The following is a 26499-nucleotide window of genomic DNA, read 5'->3' on the forward strand; positions in this document are numbered from 1 at the left end:
CCACGTTGCAAAGGAGACAGATTCCAGAATTAGTCAAGTCAGTACACAAAAGCAACAATATCAATTCCTGGGGGAGTAGTAGATCTAAATCCAGAGTTGGTGCAATGTATTATCTAACATGTCCAGGTGTCAACAATAAAAAATGGGAACTGCAAAGAAATGGGAAAGTGTGAACCATACATGGGGAAAAGTGAACAGAAACTGTTTCTGGGGGAGGTGAAGATATTGGACTCAGGAAAAAAATACTTAAAAGGAGCTATTATAAATATATTCAAAGATCTAAATGAAACCATATTTGATGAACTAAAATAATGTGTACAATGGCTCATCAAATAGAGAATCAATAAAGAGAGATTACTTTTTAAAAAGAAGATAATAGAAATTCAAGACATAAAGTGTTGAATATCTGAAATGAAAAGTTACACAGACAAGCTCAACAGCAAATTGAGTTGTTAGAAGGAAGATTTTGTGAACCTGCTCATAGGTCAATGGAGATTATCCAGTCTGAAGAAACAAAGATAAAAGGAATAAAAATTAACAGAATGTCACAACCTGCTGGGAAAACAATCAAGCATAGCAAGCATACACATGACAGAAGTTCCAGGAGTATAGTAGTTACTTTGAAGGAGAGTAGAGAAAAGGACAGAAAAGTTCTTTGAAGAAATAATGGCCCAACATTTCCCCAAATGAGGAGAAACCAATCTACAAATCCAAGAAGATCAACAAACTTCAAGTAGGATAAACAAAAGGCAATTCACATATAAACACATCATAGTCAAGCTACTGAATGCCAAAGACAAGTAGAAAATCTTGCAAGAAGCAAGAGAAAGAGGGCTCATTACGTACAAGGGAACCACAAGCAACTGACAGCTGACCTCTCTTCAGAAACAATGCAGGCCAGATGACATTGAAAATGCATCTTTCTCTTTCTTTTAACTGATGGTAAAGATGATTGCACAAAACAATGAAAAAACTGTAATGTTGGACCTATATAAATATGTAGTATATGAAAATTGCACAAAGACAGGGAGGAATGGAGCTATATCGAAACAGTTTCTAAACCTTACTGGAAGTAAATATTAATCTGAATAGTATTATGTTAAGATGTATATTGTCTTTCCTTGAGTAACTACTAAGAAAATAATTCAGGCTATTAAGAGAACCAGTAAAATGTTTCTCTAGAAAAAAATATATTTGATATGAAAAAGCAGTAAAAAGGCACAAAAGCACATAAGACATAGGAAACAGCAAAATGGGAGATAAAAAGTTAACAATATCGATAGTTGAATTAAATTTGAAATGTATGAAGTACTCCAATTGAAAGCTGAGATGGTTGGGGCCAACTCTGTGGCCCAGTGGTTAAGTTCATGTGCTCTGCTTCGGTCACCCAAGGTTTGCAGGTTCTGATCTCAGGTGGGATCTATCAGCTCTCATCAGGCCACACTGCAGTGGCATCCCCCTAAAGCAGAGCAAGATTGGCACAGATGTTAGCTCAGCAACAATCTTCTTCAAGCAAAAAGAGGAAGATTGGCAACAGATGTTAGCTCAGGGCCAATCGTCCTGGGGGGGCGGGGGAAGCAAAGATTGTCCGTCTCAAAACAAAACAATATACAACTGTATGCTGTTTACAAGAGACAAACTTTAAATTCAAATAGACAAATAGGTTCAAAGTAAAATCATAGGAAAGTACACCATGCAAATAGTAACAAAATAGCTGGAGTGGCTATATCAATATCAGGCAAAATACTGTTTGATGCAAAAAATGCCACTAGAGACAAAAAGGAATATTTTATAAGGAGGAAACTGGCAACTTACATAATTATTTAACACTTATAAACATATTTGAGAGCTGAACAACAAAATATATGAAGCAAGTCTGGCAGAATTAAGATATAAACAAATTGTCAACAATAGCTGGGGTCTTTAATATGCCATTCTCAGTCTGCGTCCAATGAAGGAAGAGAAAGCTCACAGTAATTTGAACAGGAAACTGTTAATATAAATGACTAACATAAGGGGATTAGAATAATGAGAGATTAGCAAGTAAGTAAACAGAACGCTACAGAATGTAAGACTAGAGATATAAGGAACACTAAACAGGGCTGAGATTGAGAGCCCATGGGAGATCCACTTGACAGGACTGAAATCCAGACCTTGTGGGAGAGGGCAAGGCCTTTACTTACTGAAAGGACTCTGCGAGTAAGCCATGGTAATGGATCTTCAAGAAGCCCACCCCCTAGTGTGCTGCGTAAAGCTGTCCGTGGGGAATCTCACCAGAGATACTTAAGTGCGAAACTGTGCAATGGAGGACACACATGGAAACTGCTGATTACTGAGAGCTGCTGGCATCAGGCACTGGAGAAGCTCTGAGTGACGCAGGAGCCAAGCAGATACTCTGCCATAAAATAATCCAAGGATGGGTGTGTGATTAAAGAGCACAGATGTATTTACAGAGCAGCCAGAATGAATGATATTATACCTGAGTCAATAATTTTTTAACTGTCACACAGCATTCCCAATAATGGAGAGAAAAACTAGATTAAAAAATGAATATGAACAATCTTATCTGCCAATTTGAATGACGTCACATGTGTAGAATAGAGGCAGAGACCATATGCTAGGCTATAAAATGACTCAATATATTTAAAAGAACTGAAATAATGTAAAGTTCTCCTATCACAACATAATTGAATTAAAAAGCAACAGAAAGAAATGTGGGAAAATCTCAAAGTTTGGAAATTAAACTACATGCTTCTAAACTGCCCACATGTCAAAGAAGAAATCACAATGGAAACTAAAAATAATTTGAATGAATGAAACAAAAACAACATCTCACAACTGATAAGAAGTAAACGAGGATGCAGAGGAAAATTTATAGCTTTAACACCTGTATTAGAAAAAATTATTTTAAATAAATACCTAATTGTTCACCTTAAGAAGGTAGAAAAGAGGAGCAAACAAAACCAAAAGCAAGCAGAAGGAAGGAAATGATCAAGAATAGAGCAGAGATGGAAGTCTATTAGAAATAATCAAAAATTACAGCAAAGATGCAGGGTACAAAACAAACTTACAAAGATCAGTTGCATTTCTATACTCTAATAATGAACTAAGAGAATTCAAGAATACAATCCCATTTACAACTGCAACAAAATGAATAAAATATCTAGGAGTAAATTTAATCAAGGAGGTAAAACACCTATACAATGAAAACTATATGACATTACTGGAAGAAATTGATGATGACATAAAGAAATGGAAAGATATTCCATGAACTTGGATTGGAAGGATAAACATAGTTAAAATGTCCATACTACCTAAAGTGAGCTACAGATTCAATGCAATCCCAATCAGAATCCCAACGACATTCTTCATGGAAATAGAACAAAGAATCCTAAAATTCATATGGGGGAACAAAAGAACTCAAATAGCTAAAGCAATTCTGAGGAAAAAAACAAAGCTGGAGGCATCACAATCCCTGACTTCAAAATATACTACAAAGATATAGTAATCAAAACAGCATGGTACTGGTAAGAAAACAGGCACACAGATCAGTGGAACAGAAGAGAAAGCCCAGAAATAAAACCACACATCTACAGACAGCTAATCTTTGACAAGGGGGCTAAGAACATACAATGTAGAAAGGAAAGACTCTTCAATAAATGACATTGGGAAAACTGGACAACCACATGCAAAAGAATGAAAGTAGACCATTATCTTTCACCATAAACAAAAATTAACTCAAAATGGATCAACTACTTGAAGGTAAGACATGAAACTATAAAACTGTTAGAAGAAAATGTAGGCAGTAGACTCTTTGACATGGGTCTTACAAAGATCTTTTTGAATACCATGTCTCTTCAGGCAAGGGAAAAAAAGAAATAACTGGGACTTCATCAGACTAAAGAGCTTCTGGAAGGAAAAGGGAACAAGGATCAAAATGAAAAGACAACCAGGGCTGGCCCGGTGGTGCAGTGGTTAAGTTCGCACGTTCCACTTTGGTGGCCCAGGTTTCGCTGGTTTGGATTCAAGGTGTGGATCTGGCACCACTTGGCAAGCCATGCTGTGGCAGGCGTCCCACATATAAAGTAGAGGAAGATGGGCACGGATGTTAGCTCAGGGCAAGTCTTCCTCAGCAAAAAGAGGAGGATTGGCAGTAGTTAGCTCAGGGCTAGTCTTCCTCAAAAAAAAAAAAAAGAAGAAAAGAAAATATACTAAGGCAGCAGGGCAGAAGAAAATAACTTGCAAAGGAACCACATCAGGCTTTCAGTGGATTTCTCCGCAGAAACCTGACAGTCTAGGAGAGAGTGGAATGATCTATTCAAAATCCTGAATGACCAAACTTTCAGCCAAGAATACTCTATCCAATGAAAATCTCCTTCAGATATGACAGAGAAATAAAAACTTTCCCAGATAAACAAAAGCTAAGGGAGTTCATTCCCACAAGTGCCCCCCTACAAGAAATCCTCAAGAAGGCCCTCATATCTGAAAAAAGAAATAGGAAAGGCGCTACAAAGCCCTGAGCAAGGAGATGAATAGGTAGGCAATAATCAAGAAGTGGCATATCTCTATCAGATCAGGTTAGTAAACAATTCTAATGTCAAGGATAATATAAACAGAAAATACCAAAACAAAAATGACCTCATCTTTTTATCCATAGACTCACAACACAAGTTGGAAAATGATATGACAAAATAACTTAGAAGGGAAATAGTAAAGGGATGGAATCAGTATAGTCTAAGGAAGTAGGAGGCTGTCAGAAAATGGACTATCTCAACTATGAGATTGTTTATATGAACGTAAGGGTAACCAATAACAAATAATCAGAACAGACATCTTTACAATAAACGAGGAGGAAAAGAAGAAAACCAACAGAGAAAACTACCTAATCAAATTGGTAGTCCAAAATACACAGGAAGGAAACAAAGGAAATGCAGAAGAACCAGGAAATGTGTGAGAAGATGGTAGTGTTAAGCCCTATATATCAATAATCTCTCCAAATGTAAATGGATTGAATTCTCCAATCAAAAGACACAGAGTGACAAGATGGATTAAAGAACAAAACCCAACAATATGCTGCCTCCAGGAAACATATCTCAGCTCTAGAGACAAACATAGGCTCAGAGTGAAGAGATAGAAGACAATACTTCAAGTCGATGGCAAACCAAAGAAAGCAGGTGATGCCATACTTATATCAGACAAAGTAGACTTCAAGATAAAACTGATAAAGAGAGACAAAGGGGCAGTGTATAATAATAAAAGGGACTCACCACCAAGAAGACATAACACTTATAAACATGTCTACACCCAACACAGGAGCACCAAAGTACATAAAGCGACTATTAACAAAGCTAAAAGGAGATATTACCAACAACACAATAATAGTAGGGGACCTCAACACTCCACTTACATCAATGGATAGATCATCCAGAGAAAAAGCCAACAAACAGATACTGGACTTAAATGAAAAACTAGATGAGATGAATGTAGTAGACATATATAGAGCCTTCCATCCCAAAACAGCAGAATACACATTCTTCTCAAGAACACATAGAACATTCTCAGGGATAGAGCAAATATTGGGAAACAAGGCAAACCTTAATAAATCTAGGTAGATTGAAATCATATCTACTATCTTTTATGACCATAATGCCATGAAACTAAAAATCAACTACAAGAAAAAAGCTGGGAGAGGAACCAAAAATGTGGCGACTAGACAACATGCTACTGAACAACCACAGGGTCGTCAGAAAAATGAAGAAATCAAAAGATATTTGGAGGCAAACATGAATGCAAACAGCATGTTGACTCTTATGAGATGCAGTAAAAGCAGTCCTAAGAGGGAAATTTATAGCAATACAGCACCACGTTAACAAACAAGAAAAAGCTCAAATAAACTATCTTAATCTACACCTAACAGAATTAGAAAAAGAAGAAGAAAAAAGCCCAAACTCAGGAGAAGCAGGGAAATAATAAAAATGAAGTGCAGAAATAAATGAAATAGAAACAAAAAACACTGTGAAAAGGATCAATGAAACAAGGAGCTGGTTCTTTGAGAGGATGAAGAAAATTGACAAACCCTTAGTGAGACTAAGAAAAAAAGAAAGAAGTCTCAAATAAATAAAATTAGAAATGAAAGAGCAGAAATTTCCATGGATAGCACAGAAATACAAAAGATTACAAGAATACTATGAAAAACTATATGCTAACACACTGGACAATCTAGAAGAAATGGGTAAATTCTTAGACTCTTACAACCTCCCAAAACTGAATCAAGAATAAACAGAGAATCTGAATAGAGCAATCACAAGTAAAAAGAGTGAAACAGTAATCAAAAACCTCTCCAAAAATAAAAATCCAGGACCCGATGGCTTCTCAGGAGAATCCTGCCAAACATTCAAAGACAATTTATTACCTATTCTTCTCAAACTATTCCAAAAAGTTGAGGAAGATGGAAATACCCCTAACACATTCTATGAGGCCAACATCACCCTGATCCCACCACCAGACAAGAACAATACAAAGAAGGAAAATTACAGGTCAATATCGCTGATGAACATAGATGCAAAAATCCTCACCAAAATATTGGCAAACTGAATACAGTAATACATTAAGAAGATCATACACCATGATCAAGTGGGATTCATACCAGGGACACAGGAATGTTTCAACACCCACAAATCAGTAAACGTGATACACCATATAAACACAAAAGGAGGAACAAAAACCACATGATCATCTCTATAGAAGCAGAGAAAGCATTTGACAAGATCCAGCATCCATTCATGATAAAAATTCTCAATCAAATGGGTATAGAAGGAAAATATCCCAACATAGTAAAGGTCATATATGACAAACTCACAGCCAACATCATACTCAATGGGGGAAACTGAAAGCCATCCCACTGATAACAGGAACAAGACAAGGATGCCCACTCTCTCCACTCTTATTCAACATAGTACAGAGGTTTTGGTCAGAGCAATTAGGCAGGAAAAAGAAATAAAAAGAATCCAAATAGGCACTGAAGAAGTGAAACTTTCACTCTTTGCAGTCGACATCATTTCTATATATAAAATGTTTAGAAAACTCTAAAGAATCCATTGGAAAACTCTTAGAAATAATCAACAACTACAGCAAAGTTGTAGCATACAAAGTCAATGTACAAAAATCAGTGGCATTTCTATACTCTAATAACGAACTAATAGAGCAAGAACTCAAGAATACAACCCAATTTACAATTTCAACAAAAAGATTAAAATATCTAGGAATAAACTTAACCAAAGATGTGTAAAACCTATACAAGGAAAACTATAGGACATTACTGAAAGAAATCGATAATGACAAAGAAATGGAAAGATAGTCCATGTACACGGATTGGAAAAATAAACATAGTTAAAATGGCCATACTACCTAAAGCAATCCACAGATTCAATGCAATCACAATCAGAATCCCAATGACAATCTTCACAGAAATAGAACAAAGAATCTTAAAATTCGTATGGGGCAACAAAAAAACCAGAATAGCCAAAGCAGTCCTGAGAAACAAGAAGAAAACTGATGGTATTGAAGTCCCTGATTTCAGAACATATTACAAAACTGTAGTAATCAGAACAGCATGGTACCAGTACAAAAACAGGCACACAGGTCAGTGAAACAGAACTGAAAGCCCTGAAATAAAACCACACATACATGGACAGCAAATCTTCAATAAAGGAAGCAAGAGGGGCTGGCCTGGTGGTGCCGTGGTTAAGTTTGCACGTTCCTCTTTGGTGGCCCGGGGTTGGCCAGTTTGGATCCTGGGTGTGCACATGGCACCACTTGGCAAGCCATGCTGTGGTAGGCATCCCACATATCAAGTAGAGGAGGATGGGCACAGACGTTAGGTCAGGGCCAGTCTTCCTCAGCAAAAAGAGGAGAATTGGCAGCAGACATTAGCTCAGGGCTAATTTTCCTCAAAAACAAATAAGTAAATAAAAAATAAAGGAACCAAGAACATAGAATGGAGTAAGGAAAGCCTCTTCAATAAGTGGTGCTGAGAAAACTAAAGAGCCACGTCTAAAATATGAAAGTAGACCATTATCTTTCTCCATAGACAAAAATAGACCCAAAATGGATCAAAGACTTGAATGTAAGACCAGAAACTATAAAACTTATGGAAGCAAATATAGGCAGTACACTCTTTGTCATCAGCCTTAAAAGGATCTTCACAAACATAGTGTCCACTCAGACAAGGGAAACAAAAGAAACAATAAACAAGTGGGACTTCATCAGACTAAAGAGCTTCTGGAAGGCAAAGAAACCAAGATCTAAATGAGAAAACAACCCAGGAACTGAGAGAAAATATTTGCAAATCATATATACGATAAGGGATTAATCTCTGCAATATATAAAGAGCTCACACAACTGAACTATGAAAGAATAAATGACCCAATCAATAAGTGGGCAGAGGATATGAAGAGACATTTTTCCAAAGAAGATATACAGATGGTCAATAGGCAGATGACAAGGTGCTAAACATCATTAATCATCAAGGAGATACAAATCAATGCTACAGTTAGATATCATCTTATGCCTGTTAGAACAGTTACAATGACCAAGACAAAAAAATAAATGTTGGAAAGGTTGTGGAGAAAAGGGAACCCTCATCTACTGCTGGTGGGAACGCAAACTTGTGCAGCCACTTTGGAAAACAGTATGGAGATTTCTCAAAAAGTTAAAAATAGAATTACCATATGACCAGGCTATCCCACTACTGGGTATTTATCCAAAGATCTTGAAATCAACACTAAGCGACGTATGCACCTCTATGTTCATTGCAGCATTATTCACAATAGCCAAGATGTGGAAGCAACCCAAGTGCCCAACGACTGATGATTGGATAAAGATGATGTAGTATATATATACAATGGAATACTACTCCACCATAAAAAGCACATAATCGTCCCATTCACAACCACATTGGTGGAACTTGAGGGCATCATGTTGAGAGAAATAAGCCACACAGAGAGAGAAAAGAACATATGATTTCACTCATATGTGGAATATAAACAAACTTATGGACAAAGAGAACAATTTAGTGGTTACTGTGGCAGCAGGAGAGTGGGTACAAGGGGTGCGGTGGCACATCGATATGGTGTTTGATAAATACTGATGTACAACTGAAATTTCACAATGTTATAAACTAGTTTGACCGCAATAATTTTTTTTAAACTGGTTTTTTGGAAAGTTCAGAAAAGGTGAGACAACATGAGTGACATCAGCCTCATGGTGGAATTTTCCCCCTTGTCACTCCCCTCTAAGTTACAGCCAAATGGACATGCACTGACCAACATAGGATTTCCTATACAGCAGTAGAGGATGCCTAAGAGATCCATGCGTCTATACATCTGAATGTGGGTGGACTCAACCCCCAGTAAGCAGTGGAACTAGGGGAGAAGCCCCCACCACCCTCCTTGAGTGGCAGCAATCCAGGTTGTGGATCCTCACACAGTGGCTTGCACAAGTGGTGAGGACAGCCCAGCTCACCTGACTGCCAGTGGAGCATGGATGGTGGCAGCCTGGCCTGTGTGACTGCTGGCACAGGGGAGGTGGCCTGGCCCACACAACTGTGAGCAAACTGGGTGGGGGCAGAAGAAATAGCCCCTTTGCCCCAGCACTGGCAGGTGGAACCTGTGACCAGAGGCTTCAGGAAACACAGCAGATCTGGTGACCTAGCCCCCACTGGTGGCACCCCCCAACACCAGCTCAGCTGGAGATACATATAGTTCTCCAGGTCCCTGGCAGGGATAGTGACACCTATGAACCCAGCACCCCTGGCAGCAGTGCAACGAGCACCTTCAGACAACCCAGGACAAGCATCACTGGTCATGATGGGGCAGCAGCATCCAAGCCTATGGGAGCCAACAGAAAGCCAGTGGGGTCTCAGATAAACCAGCTTCTCTATACCTGGAAGACCTAGAAAAAGAACAAACAAAGCCCAACGTCAGGAGAAGGAAGGAAATAATGAAATCAGAGCAGAAATAAATGAAACAGGAAGTAGAAAAACAATAGAAAGGATCAATGAAACTAAGAAGTGGTTCTCTGAGAAGATAAACAAAATTGACAATATCTCAGCCAGATTCAGAAAAAAAGAGAGAAGACTCGAATAAATACAATCAGAAATTACAGAGCAGTAACTACAATGGACACTGCAGAAACACATTGGATTACAGAAGAATACTATGAAACACTATATGTCAACAGACTGAATAGCCTGGAAGAAATGGATAAATTCTTAGAACCATATGACCTCCAAAAACTGAATCACGAAGAAATAAAGAATCTGAATACACCAATCACAAGCAGAGATTGAAACTGTTATCAAAAGCCTCCCAAAGAAAAAGTCCAGGACCATACAGCTTCTCTGGTGAATTCTACCAAACATTCAGAGAAGATTTAATTCCTATGCTTCTCAAACTATTCTGAAAAATTGGGAGGATGGGACACTTCTGAATTCATTTTCTGAGGCAAACATTATCCTGATATGAAAACCAGACAAGGATGACACAAAAAAGGAAAATTACAGGCCAATATCAGTGATGAACATAGACGCAAAAGTACTCAACAAAATATTAGGAAATTGAATACAACAATACATTAATTGGATCATAGACCACGATCAGGTGGGATTTACTGTAGGGGTGCTGAAATGGTTCAACATTAGCATATCCATCAATGTGATGTACCACATTAACAAAATGAAGAATGAAAATCACATGATCATCTCAATAGATGGAGAGAAAACATCTGACAATTTCCAATATCCATTTATGATAAAAACTCTCAATAAAATCGGTATAGAGGGAAAGTACCTCAACATTACAAAGGCCATATAGCACCAACCCACCGCCAACATCATACACAGTGGTCAAAAAGTGAAAGCCATTCCTCTGAGAACAGGAACAAGACAAGGGTGCCCACTCTTGCCACTCTTCTTCAACATAGTACTGGAAATTTTAGCCAAACAAGTAAGGCAAGTAAAAGAAATAATAGGTATCCAAAAAGGAAAGGAAGAATTAAAACTGTCACTATTTGTGGTTGACATGATTCTATATACAGAAAACTGTAAAGAATCCAACAAAAAACTATTAGAAATAATCAACAAATACAGTAAAGCTGCAGGGTACAAAATCAACATTCAAAAATCATTTGCATTTCACTCCGTAATGGGGGCCTGCAGTTTGCCAGTTTGGATTCCAGGCATGGACCTACACACCGCTCATCAGGCCATGCTGTGGTGGCATCCCAAATAGAAGAACTAGAATGATTTACAACTAGGATATACAACTATGTACTGGGGCTTTGGGGAGAAAATAAAAGAGGACGGTTGGCAAAATACGTTATCTCAAGGCCAGTCTTCCTCACACACACAAAATCACTTGCATTCCTATACACTAATAATGGACCAGCAGAAAGAGAAGTCAAGACTATAATCCCATTTACAATTGCAACAAAAAAGAATAAAATACCTGTAATAAATTTAACCAAGGAGGTGAATGCCATATACTCCAAAAACTATGACATTAATGAAATAACTCAAAGAAGACAAAGACATGGAAAGATATTCTATTCCCATGTATTGGAAGAATAAACACAGTTAAAATGTCCATATTACCTAAATCAATCTACAGACTGATCTACAGATCAATCTACAGATTTAATGCAAACACGAATGGAATACCAATGACATTCTTCATGAAAAGAGAGAAAAGAATCTTAAAATTTATATGGAAAAACAAATGACACTGAATAGCCAAAGCAATTCTGAGGGAGGAAAAAAAAAAAAACACTTGGATGTATCATGCTCCCTGAACTCAAAATATACTACAAAGCTGTAGTAGTCAAAACAGCATGGTACTGGCATAAAAAACCCAGATATACAGATCAATGGAACAGAATTGAAAGCCCAGAAGTAAAACCACACATCAAGGGACAGCTAATCTTCAACAAAGCAGGCAAGAACACACAATGAAGAAAGGAAAGTCTCTTCAATTAATAGTGTTGGGAAGATTGGACAGCCACATGCAAAAGAATGAATGTAGACCATTGTCTCACGTGATACTCAAAAATTAACTCTAAATTGATTAAAGACTTGAATGTAAGACCTGAAACCATAAAACTCTTAGAAGAACATATAGGCAGTACAGATTTGACGTAGGTCTTAGTAGTATCTTTCTGAATACCATGTCTCTACAGGCAAGGGAATCAAAAGACAAAATAAAGAAATAGGACTACATCAGACTAAAGAGCTTCTGCAAGGCAAAGGAAACCATCATCAAAATGAAAAGACAACGTACCAATGGGAAGAAAATATTTGCAAATCATACATCTGACAAGGCGTTACTTTCCAAAATATATAAAGAGCTCATACAACTCAATAACAAAAAAAAGAATAATCCAATCAAAAAAATGGACATAGGATACGAACAGACATTTTTCAAAGAAGATATCCAGATGGCCAATAGGCACACAAAAAGATGTTGGACATCACTAATCGTCAGGGAAATGCAAATCAAAATGACAATGAGGTATCACCTCACACCAGTCAAATGGCTATAATTACCAAGACAAAAAATAACAAATGTTGGAGGGGATGTGGAGTAAAGGGAATGCTCTTAAACTGGTGGTGGGAATGTAAACCGGTGCAGCCACTATGGAAAACAGTATGGAAATTTCTCAAAAACTTAAAAACAGAAATACTGTATGATCCAGCCATTCTGCTACTGGGTATTTATCAAAAGAACATGAAATCACTAATTCCAAAAGATATATGCACCCGTATGCTCACCACAGCATTATTCACAATAGGCAAGATATGGAAGCAACCTAGGTGCCCATCAAGGGACAAATGGATAAGAAGGTGTCGTATATATATACAATGGAATACTACTCACCCATCAAAACAGACAAACTCATCCCATGTGAGACACCATGGATGGATCTTGAGCAAAACAAGTCAGACAGAGAAAGAAATACTGTATGATTTCACTCCTATGTGGAATATAAGCAAACACATAGATGAGACTAGATTAGTGGTTACCAGAAGAAAAAGGGATGAGGGAGGATGAAATGGTAAAGCCACATATGTATGGTGACGGATAAAAAGTGAATTATTGGTGATGAACACAATGCAGTCTAAAGAGAAACTGAAATATTATGATAGACACTTGAAATGTATACAAGGTTGAAAGCCAATATGACCCAATAAAATAATTATATATATATATATATATATATAAATACATATATATACATATATATATTTAAATACAGACAGTGACCACTAAAAATAGGCACATATAGAAAAAGCAAGTTAAAATGGAATTTTAAATAAATATTATTAACCCCAAAGAAGAAAAAAAGAGAAAGGGGAACAAAAGCCAAATGGAAAAAAAGAAAACATACAGTAAAATGGATGACCTAAATCTGTCAATTATTAAATGTAAAAGGATAAAATTCTCCAATTGAAACTTAGAGTTTGTCATAACAGATAGAAAAACAGGATTTAAAAAGAAACAAAAGAATATCTTAAATACTCAAAATCTTTGTTAAATTCTATCATACATAGTTTCCTTATTTTGACAAATATTTTGAATGGCTGCATAGCACTCTAACTTATGGTTATAATAGAATTAATCATGTTTAGGTGATTATGATTTTATACATTAAGTTTGACAACATATCTAAGGTCTTTTACTGTCACAGAACTATACACTGAAAAGTGGTTAAAATGGCAAATGTAATGCCATGTATACTTTCCAAAATAAAGTAAAAGAATGATGTGCTTATCTACCACATGGACGAACTTTGAAAACCTCATGCCAAGTGAGAGGAGCTAGACATAAAAGGACACATATTGCATGATTCCATGTAGACTGAATTTCAAGACTCAGCAAATCCATGGAGACAGAAGACGGGTTAGTGGTTTCCAGAGTATGGGAGGACCAGGGATAGGAAGTGACAGCTAACAAGGACAGGGTTTCTTACTAAGGTGATAAAATGTTTTGGACTTAGATAGTGGTACTGATTTGTACAACCTTGTGACTATAGTAAAATGTTTTCTTTTGAGTACATTTTTACAAGGTGAGTTTTGGGGCTGGCCCAGTGGCATAGTGGTCAAGTTCAGCACACTTTGCTTTGTTGGCCCAGGTTCACAGGTTTGGATCCCAGGCATGGTCCTACGCCACTCAACAAATCATGCTGTGGTGGCATCCCACATACACAATAGAGGAAGATGGGCACAGATGTTTTCTCAGGGCCACTCTTCCTCAAGCAAAAAGAGGAAGACTGGCAACAGGTGTTAGCTCAGGGCCAATCTTCCTCACCAAAAAAAAGAAAAGAAAACACTGAATTTTATGATCATGAATCTATCTCAACTTAAAAAGTAACGTAAAAATTTACAACATAAATTCCTTACCATCACGGTGCTCTCATAGGTCATCAGAGTTTAATCACAACCCGACAGTGGTGACTGCAGTCAGAATGACATCACTGCCGTATAAAACACCAAGTCACATTATCTGAATCTCCCTAGTGGCCTTCGATGCATCTATTCCTATTCAGGGTTTACTTTACTTACCAGAAGGAACGTAAAAGTGTCAACTATGTCATTTGAATCTTTTTATCACCCCGAATACTAAGATGGCATGGTCTGGAATATCATAAGCACTTACTAAAAATCTGATTATTCTACCCCAAATTCTAGTTCTAGACATTTCTTAAGAAAATACTGAGAGAAAGAAATGCATGTACGAGTATGTTCAATACTTAGTTTTTGACACCCAAAACCCAGAAACACAAAACTCTAACAGGGAACAGGTTAATTAATTTGGTTCTGCTACATGATGGCAGGTACAGCATTATTAATCAGGATGATACTGGTCCAAGTGTAAAATATGCACCCATAACTGGGGAACGGTATCCAGTTGAAACTTAAGACATAGATTCTGTTCTCAGATTTTCTAAAAGTAACTGCTCTTAGAGTTCATGACATTTTAATGTCTTGACTTTTTCATCAGTAAAACTAAGAGTATGAAGATCACCTACTAAGCATGAATATCTTGGAGAAGTATAATCTACATAAAAACTTAATAATATGTTGTAATCCTATATAAATATGTTAGATATTTTTACTGAAGAACATTGCGTGTCCTCTAATTCGGTATTATAAAAGAAAATTATTCTTAGATTAAAATTGTGCTTATCAGCCCTGCTCTGATAATGCTCACAAAACAAAGGGAAAAAAAATCAGGACTTTTGCTTGAGAATGCATTTTTAATTCATAAATCAAGAGCTTCTAGAAAAGAGGAGGAGGAAATTTCCCTCCCACCGAAATGCAGCAGAATCAAAGAGACATTTGTGAATCACAACCTGCCCAAAGAAGCTGATGTGATCAAGCGTCTCATAAGTGAGAACATCAGTAAGACTCTCAGTGCCCTGAAGCAGCAAAGAAAGACGTGGGGAAATACAATGATTCCTTATTTTCTTCTATTTCAATCAGTATTTGGAAATTTTTTGGGAAGACAACTAAAAATCAGATATTATTGCAAAGTTTTGTTAAGTTTTTCTTATATCAATAAGTTAAAATCAATGATTTTATGAAAAAAAAAACTATCCTCAATGTTGACTTTTGTGTGTAAAACAATTTTTCCCCTCATCAAGGTTCTTCTTTTGGGGATGGCAGGACTGAGGAGGAAGTCAGGAGGCACCAGGCTGTTCTTGGGGCACAGAATGACTCCTTTACACGACACTCTCCAGGTCCACACCCGCCCTGCTCATACACATAAACAGATGGAAAAGAGGACAGAGCCTGGACCACGGGAATAGGTTTACAGCACGTTCCTGGGGTCCGAGCTCTGGGAACCCCGAGGCTCTGAGACAGTAGCCGCCCCTCAGAGCTCCCAAGTAGAGAACTCCCCAGGCTTTCCCAAACTAACCTCGGTGCCCCCTGGCTGGAAATCTTCCTTTAGGGCTCAATGTCCTACTTCCCTCTTGCAGCCAAGCAGCTGTGAGGAGAGAAGAGGAGGAACACCAGGGAGCCCAGAGCCACCAGACAGTGACGCCACAGAGCCACAGCCATCACACCCGCACAGGTGAAGGACATGCAACCAAATCCCCGTCACCCCAGCACAGCCACGCACCTGTCACAGCCTCGCAGCCACACCCACGGCACGGAGGCGCATCCCACCGCTCACTCGCGTCTCTCACACACACACCCCGCCACAAGCATCCCGTCTGTCCCCACAGACACACACCGTCCTCTGCCGTTCAGGCCCGAGAGTCCTGTGAGGACTGGCGTCCCTACTACCGGCCTCAACGCTGTGAGCGCTTCCGCCGCCACCCCACCTGGTTCACGTCGGGCTCCGAATTGACTCGCTTCACAGGATTCCCGCATCCTGTGCTAACACATCCACAAACGAGCTCCACTCACCTTGCGAAGAGGGAGAACCGCGCGAAAACGGAATGGAAGCCGAAGATCTGGCGTGACTGCTGCCGTCTGGGAAGTGTCGCTCCAACCTGAACATCTCTGGGCGCCGCGGCTCGTCCGAAAGGCCACCGAAGCGCGGAAGTCCCGGTGGAACGGCACCGCGAGAACCGCCCGGAGGCCGGCCCGAGCGCAGGTCTCTCAGCCAGGAGCGCGACGCGAGGGCGCGTGCGCGGGCACGGAGCCTGCGCGGAGGCCGCTGGTGCGCGTGCTCGGTCCAGAGGCGGCGCTGCGTCCAGGAGGCCGAGCAGGGCGGCCCGGCGCCGGCTCCAAGCGTCCGGCCTGTGCGCGCAGAGCCGCGCGGGAGGTCGGCGGGGCGGCCCCGGGGCGAGAGCGCACGGCGGGTGTGAGCTCTGAGGGCGGGGGCCCGGGCGAGTCCCCTCAGGCGGCTGCAGCCTGGGGACAGCACGTGGGGCAAGTAACTCTGGATCCCGCCGGGGATGAGCTGGTTTATTCAGTGTCTGTTAGCTGCGTTTAAAGGGTGTGCAGGAGTGAAGTAATACGCATTTACTTAATTCTTTAGGATAAGCTATAATAGTGAAAATGGAATGGATAATTAATTGTAAAAGTTCTGTGGTGAAAATTTTGTAGATATTTTGTAATTTTGATTCAGGGACAGATTTTCCAAGCATGCCCAAAGAGAGGAATGTTATTAAAATTTTAAGAGTTGACTGGATAATTATTTGTAATCATCCTAATCACTTGAATGCAAATCAATTAATAAAAGTTAATCCTAGACAAAGATTTGATAGACTTATTTTTTAAAAATATAATGAGCACACTGATAGTAATCTTAATTCCATTTTTCCTCAATAAGATAGTTGTCAGTAGTCTAAGTGGAAAGGGAATGGTGAACTACCATAGGACCCAGCTATCCCACTACTGGGTATCTCTTCAAAGAGCTTGAAGTCAGCAATTCCAAAAGTCCTGTGCACCCCAATGTTTATTGCAGCATTATTTACAATAGCCAAGACATGGAAACAACCTAAGTGCTTCCATGGATAAAGAAGTTGTGGTATGTATATGCAATGGAATACTACTCAGCCATAAAACAGAACAAAATCGTCCCATTTGCAACAACATGGATGGAGCTTGAGGGAATTATGTTAAGTGAAATAAGCCAGATAGAGAAGGACAATCTCTGTATGACTCCACTCCTATGAGGAATTTAAACATGTGGACAAAGAGAACAGATTAGTGGCTACCAGGGGAAAGGGGGGTGGGGGGTGGGCTCAAAGGGTGAAGGGGTGCACCTACAACACGACTGACAGACAATGATGTACAACTGAAATTTCACAAGACTGTAACCCATCATTAACTCAATAAAAATTTTAAAAAATATTTTAAAAAATTAAATAAATAAATAAGACTATTTTAACACACTGCCTCCTCAATATTTATGACATATTTGATAAAGAATTCACACATTAAAATATGCCTATGGGCACTAGGCCTTTACTTTAAAAATTCACTATTAAATTCCTTCCCGTATTAGGAAGACCTGCTAAAAAATCCACACCGAAAAACAAACCCCCTTAGCTTTATACAGATAAACAAATAATTTAGCCAAAAAGAAATACTTGGGAAACGACTAGAAGGAAACACTAACAAAACTTAGCAAGAGTGACAAGGCAATGGTAATGAGCATGCCGTCTTTCAAAAGAAGAAATCATTCAAAATATTTCTTTATCAGAGTCTCAAAAACAATCATGTCCTCTGGTATAGTAAAACCACTTTAAAGATATATTCCAGCACCCTGCTCCATTCCATCCCATTTCCTGCATATATTCTCTATCAGTGCACATCACACTATATGTTTATTCCTGAGATCTAAACTTTGCGTACAAAATACACATCATCCTTAATAAGAGAGAGGGCAAGACGGCACAGTCAAGCACACAGACTCAGCGCCCTCTTCACACTCTACTTTCCTTCAGAAGGTGGGCAAGTTCCTTGACCTCCAGATCTTGTTTTTCTCCTCTGCCAATATTTATTCATCCACTGCATCCTAGTTACTGTCCGAAGAAATTTATCAGCAGTTCTCTATACCAGACTTCCCTCTGACATACTAATGGCAAGCATTACCCCATTCCATTGACTTTCTTTTTATCTTTGTTTTCTTTGGTGTAAATGTTTCTTATTTCCCTATATATAGGATTTGATTTTTTCTTTTTTGCCACCAATAATTTCCTTTAATGTTTCTATAATTTCTATGTTACTCAGTAATTCCCCTGTCTGGGGTTGTCTCCTAAGAAATTATCAGAAACTTGGACACACTGAAAGGGATCACACTTATGTGGAGATGGCAGTGGTGGGGAAGGACAGAAAGGGCTGGAAATGTGTAAATCTTGCATTGTTTGACAGGCATCTCTACTTCTTTCAGTTTTTAAAAGAGTGCCATTCCTGTCTTCCATTGTAAAGACCAGGGAAATAAAAATCTAATGTTGAGTCATAAAAGAGAAGCTTGAACAAAAATTGACATTTTAAAAGATGTTAATTGAAGGATTATGTATAATAGGAAAATTAGAAATACCTTAAATAGCTAATACGAAGAGAGTGATTAATTTGTAATATATAGCATATATAAAACATAAAAAATATACAGCAATTAATTAAAACATTTTCTTTTCAAGAAAGATGTGGGTTTTTAATAACTGAAAATTTAACATTTAATTAGATCATCAGGGACATAATTAGATTGAGCTATTTGCAGGAATTTTTAAACTATATTTTTTGTATAAAAACCATTATTACGCTGCTGGTGGAAATTAAAACACAAGAAAGGTTCATGCGATCTTGCCAGATCACCCAGCTCCTCCCAGGCTTTGTCAATATGTGTGTGTGACTTGTAAATAATTGCAGTCTGTCAACTCTGTATTTATACATTTTCAGAGGTGATTTTGGAGATGTGTGCTTAAATTTTACAGAGATTTTTTTAAAGTGTTTTGAATCATATTTCATGAGTTCTAAAGCACCATAAAAGAAAAATATTTGTCACCTTATATAAAACATCTACATAATAAAAATGCCAATCAACATATTTATTGTATTTCTGCTATGTTTTCTCAGACAGTTACTGAGGGAAGAATCATCAACAGCTTTTACTTATTGCTGGAAGAAAGCAGCAATAAGTGGATGAAGAAAGAAAAGTTTGAATGAGTTCTACTTTCTTTAAGTCTCCAAATGGACACTTAAGGGGGAAAATGCTGATTCAGAGCAATGGCTGACAGTGTTCTGGATTAAGTGAGACCCTATTCATCCTTTAGACATGTAAGACTGATTGGGAAACAGTTCTATATTTGTTTTCTAGAAAGACTCCACCAGTTTATACTTGTGGCCAACTAATGTTAAATTTTATCATTCTTACTAATTTTTTATAGCAATACCTCTTGCACTTGATGTCTCAATACTTTACCTAAAAATGCTCATAATTTCTAATGGTAGATCCAGGGATATTGTTATTACTGTTGTTGTCATTATTAGTATTTTAAAGTACCATTTATTGAAAATCTATTATTTGCCAGGTACTGTAATACAATTTATCTTAAAACTCCATGGAGAAGAGATTGTTATCAAACTGAGGTTTATGAAGGATTATGCCTCTTGCCCAAGGCCATATATGGCCTTCAACCTTTGGATTTAAAACAGTGGCAGGGTAGAGATTAAAACCCAAGTCAAAGCCCACACTCTTTGCCACTATCCTGTACTCATCTCGGGCCCCTGCTAATCCAAGGCTTGGTTTACATGGACTCTGTAGCCATTAGGCCTTAAAAGTTTATTAGACACACAAAGTGAGAGCATCTTTATTTATTTATTTATTTATTTATTTATGCAGGGGAAGATTTGCCCTAAGCTAGCGTCTGTTGCCAATCTTCCTCATTTTTTCTTCGTTTTTTCCTCCCAAAGTCCCCAGTACATAGTTGTGTATAGTTGTAAGTTCTTCTGGTTCTTCTAAGTGTGCCAGCACCATAGCATGGCTACTGACAAATGAGTCGTCTGGTTCTGTGCCCGGGAACTGAACCCAGGCTGCTGAAGTGGAGCACGCTGAACTTGAAGTGCTAGGACATCAGGCTGGCTCTAGAGAGCATCTTTAAAACTGGGGAAAACAGAACAGGTTTTTGAAATGGAGAATCCTTTAATTGTAATTCTTTCCTCCTTTAATTCCAGTGGAGAATTTAGAGCCCCATTATCTTCCTTTCAGCTTTAACTGTTACAGGCAAATAGATTCATTAAGTAATGAAGTCTGGTTCTCCACCCAAGCCCTGCTCCCTGCCTTGCCAGGAACGGGGCTGGTGGAGTACACAGGGGCGCCCGCAGGATTTGAGCCTCATTCTAACTTTTCCCTTTTGTGGTCAGCTCACAGTAACTACCAGGTTTTGAAGTCCTTACTGTATTCCAGCTGCTATGCTATGATCTTTAGGTAGGATATTTCATTTCATTCTCACAACAACCTTATGTCTACGCAAAATAACCCATAACCAGTCTATAGGTTAGAGAGATAAGCTGAGTTTTACTTGAGCCAAGTTGAGGATTATAACCTGGGAAGGCAGTTTCCACAAAGGAAGAAAATGTTCCAGAGAAGCATGGTTTTCAGTACAGTTTTATAGCTTTTTAGAACAAAGAACATACCTTAAACATGCCCAGGATACATACTCATCAAAGTTTCAAAGAGGTATTCAGTTAAAAATTAGCAGGTCAACCTGACCCTGATGTCCAGGAAAGGGAAGTTATCTTCAGAGTGCTGATATGGGTGTTACTAATAGGGAATTACTGACACTGGATACTGGCTGAGACTGGCATTGTAGGAGGGGACGTATGCATTCTTGTAAGAGAATGCATTCTTTAACAGTTAAAGCAGATGTACAATGTGTGTTTGATAGGCAGTAAGTCAAGCTTCCTTAGTTCAAGCCAAATCAGTTTTGAACCAGAATGGCTACCCCATATACACAATATGTGAAAATCTCATATCACTTATGAAGTAGGTGTTGATATGACTCACATCAATGAAGTCTGAGAACAGAAATTGAGCAGCTCCAGAACTAGAGCCCTAGGTGGTCAGACTCTAAAACTAATCTCCGCTCTACATTATAAATTTTTCTTGAATCAATAATGATTTCTCTTGCTCCTATTTGGTAATCCAATTTCAAGATTTCAAGATTCCATCTCAAGATGTCTACAGATAAAGCCCATCAGATGGAGACCACCAAGAACACCTGAAGCTGGGTACCTGAGGGTTACTGTAAACATTCGATTCTTTTGACCTTGTTCCAAACACAGATGTAGGTGAAAGGAAATTAATCTTGTCAATTTGCTGCTTTTTTTGTTTAACTTGAGTGGTGACTCAAGGGTAACAAGGATTTATAAGCTTATTTTGCAGAAGAAAAAGAATGCCTTCATTGTTGTTACTTTTAATTTTATTATTATTATTTTGGTGAGGAAGATTGTCCCTGAGCTAACATCTGTGCCAGTCTTCCTCTATTTTGTATATGGGGCACCGCCACAGCATGGCTTGATGAGTGGCATACAGGTCCGTGCTCATGACCTGAACCCATGAACCCGGGGCTGCTGAAGTGGAGCATATGAACCTAACTGCCACACCACCAGTGCAGCCCCAAGAATGCCTTCAATGAAGTTACAATCACCAGATAAACAGCCCCCAGCTGCCCTTGATACCCAGAAGTCAAATTGCCCAAGGGCTTATCTGGAGCGAAAGGAACATCACGGATTTCCCCTTTGTTTCTTTGAAACTCCTCCTGCCAACCCCCTTAGCTTATGAAATCCCCCACCTTCCTCTCTTGTGAAGGTGGTTTTGAGAGAACCTGTTTTCCTCCCCCTTGTTTTGGCCAATTTGAATAAATCTTTCTCTGCCTCCAGGCATGCATGTCTCTGTGTTCGGCTTACTGTACATCAGACACGCGAATTTGAGATTAAGAGGTTTGGTATCACAAGTTGCAGTTAAGCAAAGTTTGGTTTATTTACTTGCTGCTGCAAGGGAGAACATGAGGCCTCCCAGGGGAACCCTGGGGAGTCTGGGCACAGTGACCTGGGAGGGGCTCACCTCAGGTTGTGGGCCCTGCTGGGTGATTCTGGGGAGGGACCCAGGAAGCAGGGATCAGCTCTGGATTGTCTCTGTCATGGGTCAGGGTTCATTTGGTCAAGTTGCTTAATTCTTTTGTTGACTCGTCTTTATATCATTGCTGAATTGTGTCTGTTTGGTCAATCAGCGCTGAGAGAGGTATGTTGAATCACTCACGATAATAGCAGATTCATCAATTTTTTCTCTGTAGTTCTGTAAATTTTTGCTTCATCAATTGTGAGCCTATTTTATTAGATCCATACATGTTTCAAATTGCTCTAGCTTGGTGAATAGAATCTTATATCATTGCACCATGACCCTCTGCATTCCTAACAATGTGCCAGCTTTCTTTTGGAAAACTGCTTGGCAATTTCCTATAAGGTTAAGCATACCCAGAATGACCCAGAAATACCACATCTATATTTCCCCAAGAGAAATAAAACATGCCCACAAAAAAGACTTGTACAAGAATGTTTATAGCAACTGTTGACCTTAAACAGACAGCCAGTTGTTTCTCCGGCAAAAATGGGTTTACGGGGAACCAAGAAAGAATTGCAATTCAAAGTCTGAAACCACGGCGAGCCAGGTGCAAGTCGCTAGCAGCATGGAGGAGAAACTCTATTCTGGGCGGAAGAGGAAGTTGGGAGGGCCATTGTAAACAAGGAGTCCAGAGGTGTAGCAGCGTTTCACTAGCTGAGTTGTGATAGTCTCTCATTGGCTGAGCTTCATGGTCAAGAAGAAGTCTGTCTTCTTCCTGTTGGGCTCTGCTAGGAGGTAGGGTGTGAAAGCTCCGCCTCTGGATCCCAAGACTCCAATTTAGTGAGGTTTCTATTTATTAATTTCCACACAACTTTATTCATAATAGCCAAAAATGGAAATAATCCAGATGTCCAGCAATGGGTGAATGGATAGACAAAGTATTCGATGGAATGCCTTTCAGCAATAAAAACCAACTCCTGATCACGCAACAGTAGGGATGGATCTGGAAAGCATGGTTAGAGAAAGAAGGGCCACCTGGGAGAGGACTACCCCCTTTATGTGTGTGGTGATGGAAATCAGAGCAGAGGTTGGCTGCCTAACAGTGGGCGCCTGGAAAGGGGATGAGGGAACTCTCAGTGATGGAAATGCTGTTTTCCGATTGGGTGGTGCTTACACAGCTGTTTACGTTTAGCAAAACTCATGAAATCGCACACTAAAAGATCAATCCTTTCCACGGTATTTAAATTTTACCTCAATAAAAACCGGATGAAAAAAAAAAAGCCTGGCGATGTTGGAAAGTAACGCTAAGCGATGTAAGGAGAATTCTGGGGTAGTAAACCCTTTTTAAAAAATATTAAGTGAAGAAAACCTTCCAATAAGTTGTGCTGGATTTGTGTGACTAAACAAGGACATTAAAAGCCCTGCAAACACTGAGTCCCTTCTGCTCCGAGGAGCGCTTTCACCTTTCCTCGGATGCTGGGGCCCTGGAGCTCCAGGCGGTTTACGGACCGCACCGCCTCACCAGCGCCCCGTCCCCGATCCTCAGCCATAATCGCGTCGGACGCGCCCATCCTTTGAACAGTCCGTTCACCTTTCAATCAATTCGAATAGCGCAGGGACGGACGAAATCGCAAGCCTCGTCAAAAAAAGAAGGGGCGGGCCCCTTTCCCCGCGGGGTTGCTCAAAGGCCCTCCAATCAGAGGCTGGGTGTGGGAAGTTCGGATTCTGGGCGGCTCAGGTGTAGGCGGCGCTGCTCCGAGGCGGCGGCAGCGGCGGCTCTCCAGATACGGAGCGTTTCTTTCCTTTGGGTTTGACTGAGGTTTCACGCTACAGGCTGCCTCAGGGAGGTGGGTGCTGGGAGCTGGAGGAAGGGCGCTGGCTCGCCTCCTCCTAGAAGGTCTGGAAGGGTCTGAGGTGGGCGGCGGCGAGCTGGACTCCTCTCGGGGGAGGCTCCTCTAGGACCAGTTACCTGTCCTTCCCGCAGCCGATGCCTCCGTCCTCCAGAAGAGTAAATATTTGTTGCCATAATCTATGTAGCAGTCAGCGTTTCACCACTGGGCCGTGATTGGCCTCTGGGGCGGGACGATGCTTAGCATCCTTGGCCCCGACCTTCAATTCCATTAGCTGCTCCCAGAGCCGGCGACATCTAAAACCGCCCTGGTTGGGAACCTCTAGGCAAGCAAGATGAAGGCATTCTAGACTTTCAAGCTGGAAGAAACTCCACTCAGCCAAGAGGGGAACTTGGATGTAGTGATGTGAAGAGCCAGGCTGCGGGGCTTGAGATCCCAGCTCCAGCGCCTGTTGGCTGTGCTAGCGCGGGCAGTTCTCTCCCTAACCTGTGTAACAGCGATGATACTAACCACCTGTTCGGGTTTAGGTGACAATTAAACACGCCTTTGCTATTAACTCAAGCTTTTGCATGCAGGCTGTCTCTCTTTGTGGTGTATAGTGCTATGCTGTATTTTAAAGTAACTAATGGTTTATTGTTTCTTTAACATTTAGCACATTAATACTTCCAGGAGGTGGGAAGTCAAATAGTAGAGGAGCATGCTTACTGAAAAGTAGAGTCCTTTGTCACTTCCCCTGGGCTCTTACAGGAGAGTGTTATTAGCATCCAAGTCAGAAGAATTCTCATTTTTTGTATACTCTGTTGATCGTAACATTTTAATGGGTTGCATTTCTTGTGCAGATTTTTCTTTGGAGTTTTCTAGTGGACTGTCTCAGTTGTTCTTGTTGTTGGAGAGTCTAGTTTGCTTAGAACTTTTTTATCTTCCTATTGGCAGACCGTCCCCTTTTTCTTTCTTTTTTTTTTCTTTTGAGCCAGCAACACTTCTGGAGAATCAGTCATCTTTCTCCCGTTGGGCTTGGTTGTTTTCTATACCAGCTGCATGGGTGACTCCCTTAGACTTTCCACTTTCCTTTATTCTTTTTCTTTTCCTCATTTGAATGAAGGATTTCCTGGAACACATGGCATCCTGTTTCTTGTCCTTCTCCCTTGTTTGGCTTGAACACGTTCTCAAGAATCTTTCTAAGAAAAGAGTATGTGCCAGCTAAACAATGTGATTTCTTACATGGCCGAAAATAATTTCATTATGCCCTCAAATGGCAAACTGTATGGCTATCCTTCTGTGTGACCATGGTAATTCTTCTAAAAACCCATCTTTTGCTCAATCTTGTATATCCAACTGCCTGCTTATCATCCCTGTCTGTCTAATAGGCATCTCGTGTGTTTGGTTTGTTTTGTTTTGTGGCTTGAGAAAAAATGCCAGGCTGCCTGCCTTCATCACAGGGAAAGGTTAGGAAACGATTCTGTATACTGTCCTTTGCTTACTCTCCCTATCCTCTCCTTTCCTTCACTCTTGTCACTTTGTAATGCTGTGCGGTGAGCCTAGAGCCTCTTGTTTGTGTCATGGCCCATAGCTTCCTGGGCTTCACTTCATCTGTCAAGCAAGGCCCTATGTAGAACCCCAAAATAGACTGTACTATCTTTTGCTAACTTTCTTCCCACTTTGCAGTGTCACATATTTATTGCATTTTGTACTGAAAAATTTTTATGTCAGAATGCTCTGAGTTGGGGCAGGAGGTGAACTGGAATCTTAATTTTTTAAATAATATGAAAATCTATATAAGTTGTCTACCTTTCTTTTGCCTGGCAGGATGGCTGCATCACATTTTGCCTGTCAACTGAGAAAGGATTTAAATATTGAGATGATTAGAGCTAAAATTGCTGAGGAGAGATTTCTCTCTCAGAAAGCAGGCAGATATGATAAATATGAATGAAAATGACACTCCAACGTTGGAAGGTAGAAATCTTGAATTGGAGGAGGCATCTCAAGAGCCTATTCCAGAAGAGATGCGTGTGAGGCAAAGTAAGTAAAGGGCTATTGTAGTTTTAACTGCTTTGAAGAGGGGAAAAAAGTTGGTT

The 26499-nt window shown here is 39.7% G+C and overlaps 1 protein-coding gene and 3 long non-coding RNA genes across 12 annotated transcripts in view; 2 read left to right on the forward strand and 2 right to left on the reverse strand.

Moving 5' to 3' along the window:
- LOC138919878 (uncharacterized) overlaps positions 1–19155 on the forward strand; it is a 28911-nt gene extending 9756 nt beyond the window's left edge. The window contains exon 2 of the long non-coding RNA XR_011430426.1: positions 16033–19155. This is a non-coding gene — a long non-coding RNA (uncharacterized lncRNA). The remainder of the gene's footprint in view (positions 1–16032) is intronic.
- Positions 1167–16583, reverse strand: LOC138919880 (uncharacterized). The gene is made up of 2 exons (XR_011430428.1): positions 16466–16583; positions 1167–1459 (listed from the first exon to the last, which is right to left on the reverse strand). It is a non-coding gene; the product is annotated as an uncharacterized lncRNA (long non-coding RNA).
- LOC138919879 (uncharacterized) lies at positions 9005–15958 on the reverse strand. Its single transcript, XR_011430427.1, has 2 exons — positions 12930–15958; positions 9005–9951 (listed from the first exon to the last, which is right to left on the reverse strand). It is a non-coding gene; the product is annotated as an uncharacterized lncRNA (long non-coding RNA).
- Positions 19156–24316: 5161 nt separating the features above from the next.
- LOC138919876 (disks large-associated protein 5-like) overlaps positions 24317–26499 on the forward strand; it is a 31180-nt gene continuing 28997 nt past the window's right edge. For 4 of the 9 annotated variants that reach the window (XM_070246470.1, XM_070246474.1, XM_070246472.1 and 1 more), the window contains exons 1-2: positions 24317–24421; positions 26231–26443. The gene's annotated coding sequence lies outside the window, so the exon portion shown is untranslated. The remainder of the gene's footprint in view (positions 24422–26230; positions 26444–26499) is intronic. The other 5 variants (XR_011430422.1, XM_070246475.1, XM_070246476.1 and 2 more) reach the window with 2 other exon arrangements.

Source organism: Equus caballus, chromosome 21, assembly GCF_041296265.1.
Source record: "Equus caballus isolate H_3958 breed thoroughbred chromosome 21, TB-T2T, whole genome shotgun sequence".
Classification (NCBI taxonomy): domain Eukaryota; kingdom Metazoa; phylum Chordata; class Mammalia; order Perissodactyla; family Equidae; genus Equus; species Equus caballus.